Raw genomic sequence first — 6,000 nt, 5'->3', positions numbered from 1 at the left:
TTTAAATGTAGTTTTTTAGATTAGGTCACAGACATGTTGGCCCTTTTGTTTTAGGCTTTTCCATTTGACATTTTTGTCCTTTGACCCACATATGATGGATGTTAGTTAAAATTTATAAAGTTTTGACAAAATTGTCCTTGAGACTTTTATATTGTCTTAAAAGTTAGCTAATATAGTCTCAACTTCAAATTTAGTTGTGACTGTACGACACTCACAACTTCAAATTTGTGTGACTATCTCACAATTTAGTTGTGATTGTTCGACACTCACAACTTCAAATTTAGTTGTGACTGAACGTCGACAATCACAGCTAAATTGCGAGATAATCACAATTAGGTTGTGACTGAATTGAATTTTTTTAAAGAGACAGTCACAGTCACAGCACGACAGTTCTTGCTGAGCACTTGACAATTGCAGAGCATCTCATCCTAAACACTGCAGATACACATTGCATCTGCATCCTAAAACTTGCATAAGCAAGTTCAAAATATCCTAAAAACTGTAGATGCAACTCTAAAATTAGCCCAAAATACAGATGTAGATGCATCTGCATCTTCAAAAAGTTGCAAATGCTGCAAGAATGCCAAGCGCTCGGCAGCTTTTTTTATGCTGACGGATCCGCGCATGCGGATAGAATGTCCTTTAGCTTAATTTTTTTAGGTGTATTAATTTTCAGTTAAGAACTTGAGGTTTTTGTCCTTAAATTTTTTTGTCCAAGAGAAATTAATAGTTATTGCCACAAAGGTTATCCCTTTATTACAAGTGTCACACACATTTAATGGGTTAGCAAAATATGGTCCTTGGTTGTAGCTAGCTAGTATCCACATGCATGCGTGTACGTGCTTAGAAAAATGATTGAAAGAGAGGATTGAACAACAACATTAACACAAAATAAACACAAGGCTCGTATGAGAGGGACTCAAAGCCAAATAGTTTTTGGTCAAGGTAGGTAGATGAGTCGTCGTGCATGTCTTCTTTGATTTTCTTCACAATTTGCATAGATCTCGTCCATCCATGCACATGGGTTTCATATGAAATAAGTAATTCACAATAATAGATGGTTGACGATCCAAGTACTGGAAAAAAGAAGAAGCATATAAATGTATAGTAGAGAATATATTATAATTGTCCAAATTAATTAATTAACCAAGTGATATGTCTATCACTTGTTGGTTGGACTAATTAATATTCATACCCCATCTTTTATTAATTTCTTAAAGAGTTTGCTCTCTCTCTCTCTCTCTCTCTCTCTCTCTCTCTCTCTCTCTCTCTCTCTCTCTCTCTCTCTCTCTCTCTCTGTGGGTTGGTGATTTAGCAATAATAGAGATTGATATATTCCACACTAGTGTCTGCCTCAGCTACTTATTTTATTTATCATGATAGTGACGCCAAATTGCCAACTACTAGTATGATCGATGATGATTAATGTATGAATATTAATTCAAAGTTTCAAACAACGTGGGCTGTACTTTAGAGTATATACATATATTTGGTCAATAATTAATTTATTTCTTCGTTTACTACTCCCCATTTGTACTCATTCTCGTATACGCAATCGCACATTAAAATATCTACTTAATAGCTAGCATATATATATATGCTCCTTTTTGGACGCTAAAATACTCTTTCATCATTTTGAGCTTTGATTGATGCTTAATTAATTTATACATGTTGTAGAATAGAGATTCCTACATTTGTTGTTATTAGAGCATCTCAAAGAGACTCGATCTTTAAATTTTACTCTTCAAATCCTACTTTATTGACCTAGCTGCGCTATGTGGCAATTTGAAGATTAAAAATTAAAGACATAAAGTTATTCACTTTAATAGACCATTCAAATTTTAAAAAAAAATTTGATTTTAATTATGAACATATTAAATTTTAAATGTTAAACAAATTTTAAATTAATAATAAATTTGATTTGAAGAGCCTAATTCACTTTTCAAATTTAACTAGTTGATCTTAATTGGGTCCCTATTTTGAAAAGTTCATTTGAAGAGTTTGTTGGAGTAAATTTTCCCTACCTGGCACAGCAAATGGAGCATCCAAAACTATTTGTAGAGTCTATTAATTAGAGATGCTCTTATTTTTATTTAATTTCATATTGAGGGATCTGATCATGAATATTGATCTATTGTAGTGAATTATTTAGTACTCCATATGGTGTTATCCATGGGCGGATCTACATTGGGGCACATGGGGAGTCAATTGACCCCATGAACTCGATCTTATTTCTTACCCTAAAAGTTATAAACTTGACCTCATGTTAATTTTTCCAACATATGATTGAGCTCCTTAGTTGGTCTTAGAAAACGGCATCTTGAATATGGGCTAATCCATGGTCTGACATATATATATATATATATATATATGGATCTGTTGGGAAAAGATCGAATCTTAGAGCTAGCATTCATTTTTGGGGTTGGGTTAGGACTTAGGAGGGTCTGTAACGTTGTTTATATCACATTCTACCGAGTATAACTACATGTCGTACTGTTCAGACAACGACATTGCACCATGGCAAAACGATATGGACCACCAACCAAACCTGAATCATGGCATATATATACTGACCTTTGAAATGCCAAGCCCGATCACAAGTCCATATGCCTCGGTGCCTTCGTACACCGATTTGTCCCGGCCTGGAACTTGCTCGAGTACTCCTCTGTGCTCGTCCCCCACACGTAGCACAGAGGAAGGCTGCACTTGCCAGCTCATGATCGATAGGCCTGAATCACAAGGCAGCTCGATCTTAAATCCAAAATTCTTTGGTTAGTAACTTAATTAATAGCAACTCATTAATTGACTGCTTAGACGATTTTTGTGCATCAACAAATGCCTTTTTCTTTTTCTTTTTTTTCTTATTATTGTTAATTCCCCAAGACTTTCATGATAACAAATTAAGAAGGGACGAAAAGCACATAGATTTGGAGAGCACCCTAGTTATATATATATGCTAGGTTCACTAAGGATATATGAATGGCCCTCGAAAATGATTATATCTCCCTAGCTTCATTCTCTCTCAAGTCTCAATTGGTTGAACTGCATGCGTTGATTTACTATAAATATTAAGGACAATATAACAAAACTTCATAACTACTATTGTGATTGTTTGTACATTAATTTCACACACAAAGTCGATTATTTACATTAAGGACAGTCTTCGACTGAAAAAAAATGTATTAACTTACAAGACTCGTACTATTCTAATTGTTTGCACATGCATTTCACACACAATGTGCATATACAAGTAAAAATTACAAGTAACATGGTATTACTCAAATGTAATTCCAATTATTTTGACCAATATTCTTCTATCTATTTCCTTTTAGTTATTAGCAATGTTAGATTTTGGGCATAAAGAGCTCAAGTTTCTAACCAATTGAGCTTGGAGGGTATAAGCCCCTTTGTATGGATTTGGCTCTGAGATGGTCATAAAACTAAAAACTCAATTCCAATGATGGACCACATGAGTATAGGCTAGCTAGTTGTGCAACAAAGGTACGTACAATCTTTGCCTATCTTAGTTAGCAACAACTGCTGCTAGCGCTAACTTTACAACTAGCAAGGTTGACGTCCCAAAATTTAGCTGAGATTATAATCCGCAATATTGAAAGAGAGAAATTCAAACTCTATAAATAAGAGCATCACCCATGGAGGTAACAAATATATAGGTCAAAACTGTCCTTTACTAACTTGTGGCACTTTAATAAGAAAATTTGCTACTTCAAAAATTTGTCACTCCAAAGATAAATAATTAGAGCAAATATTATTTTATTAATTTAGTAAAAGCTACTTTATTGAAATTGATGAAATAATGCAATTATATTTTTTTATTGGTTGAATAGTAAGTGAGCCCCAATTTACTCTAATTTGACATTGGGTCAAATATTTCATGATTTTTCCTTGGATAAAATTTGACAATGAGTTTGTCTCATTCATTGAAATATCATAATCTGACATGACACTACAAATAAAATTTGCCTCATCATTTGCCCCATCCATTGATGATGCTCTTAAGTTAGTGCGATATACAATTGAGATACATTTTTGCTAAGACAAGAGGTGGAGCTACATGTGGGCCTGAGGTCGTTTGATCCCAACTCACATATAGCTTTATACATATTTTAGAAAATTTTAAAAAACATTTATGGTATTTCTAAAATTTTTAGGAAAAAACTATATAATGACCCATCCAGTAAATACATATGAATTTTTGGTCCCTCTATAAATAAATTTTTTGCTCCGTCCTGGCTAAGACTAGATGAAGTAAGCTCAATATGTTCATGAAAAATAAAAACAAAAAAAGTCTCCATCTCAAGTTTCAACCACCTTTCAAATCCAACATGGAGTACTAATTAGATCTATATAGATTGTATTTTCTCCCCAACTTTATTCATAAATTAGTATTGAATTAAACTTGTCAAATAAAAATGTCAGTCGGCCAAGACTGGTTATAGAAATTAAACTCGGCCGTCTCAAATCGGCATTGTTTTATTTCTTGAATTGGCTTCACTCTTTTGTTACATGCAGTAGTCCCATTAAATTACAAACATATTTTTAAAATATATTTTCCTATGTCTCAAATATATGGTTGAGAAAATCTCTTGGTGCACTAATTGAAAGGAGGGAGAGTCGGGCTGTCCATTGAATTTTCTTTCATCTTCTTAATTAAGATTTATTGCCAGCATGCTTGCAGTTGTCCAATTGGAAATCAATGGCCGGAGATTTGGTTGTATAGAAATAGAAAAAAAAAAAATAAAAAGTTATAAAATTTTGTTGTGGGCTCGCCAATATCATCTTCCTAAACTTTTAGAACGTATATGTAAGATATTGAGAAATTAAAGACTATGTTTGAAAATATTAACCGTCCAAAATTTTTTATTTTTCTTCCAGTTTGTTTTTTTTCACCATATTCTATTGTTGTAATTTGACTGACCAGGTGATCACTTATATATTATGTTGTTGTTACAAATTTGATTAGGTAGTTTCGCCGAGCGCTTGGCGATGATTTTTTAAAACAGGCGAGCGCTGCTTTCTTCGCTGAGTTTGGAGGGTATACGTACCCCGATGGGTTCACCACATCCCCTCCTAAATAGGGGTGTCAATTCGTGTTATCGTGTCGTATTCATGTTGTGTCATTTGAGTTCGTGGTCGACAACTGCACGAACCCAAAGGATGTACACTGTCGTGTTCTCGTGTCGTGTCATATTCGTGTACTCTGTAATCATGTTATCGGGTCAAAAATTGTCACCCCTACTCCTAGGGTATAAAATGGCCTTGGTAAGGCGTTAGATTAAGGTTTAGCTCTGGAATTTTGGGAAACCATAACATAAATTTCGACAAACCAGCACCGAGCGCTCGGTGTTGCAAAATTTTACACTATCAAGCGCTCGGCAGTGGTCACCGAGCGCTTGACGTTGGGTGCGAACGTTTGCACATGAATGAGACTAAACTTGTAACTCTCATAATAGAGAGAGTAGTTATTCTTAAGAGGAATGCTAGCTACTTTATATTTTCTACTTTCTCCTTCTAATTTTTTTTTTTTTATAATTTTTATTCGGCAATGTAGTTTCATGATATGAATGTTCTTTTTCTAGATCACTTTTAATTTAAAAATTATATATGTAAAAAATTAACTAAATCGAAAATCGTTTAGTCATATAATTTATCAAATAAATCGACGGTGAATCTAACTGTTACTAAAATCGTCTATTTATTTTATAACAATTACATGACCAAATAATTTTTGATTTGATTGGTTTTTAACATACATGATCTTTTAATGATGATCTAGAAAATTAATAGTTCCATTCACCAAACAACACTGTGGAATAAGAAGATAGAAAGAGAAGATATATAACTAAAATTTCTTTTACTCTCACATCTAAGGTCAAAGTTGGTATTCAATTTTCCCTTTAACCTTTCTGTAACAAAAAAATCTGCAACCAAAACGGTGACATTAATGTCAATAATAATGGTGGCATTAATGTCTTGAAT

The sequence above is a fragment of the Dryas octopetala genome, chromosome 4 (genome assembly GCF_963921425.1).
Source record: "Dryas octopetala chromosome 4, drDryOcto1.1, whole genome shotgun sequence".
Lineage (NCBI taxonomy): Eukaryota > Viridiplantae > Streptophyta > Magnoliopsida > Rosales > Rosaceae > Dryas > Dryas octopetala.
Note: the sequence above shows the minus strand (reverse complement) of the source record.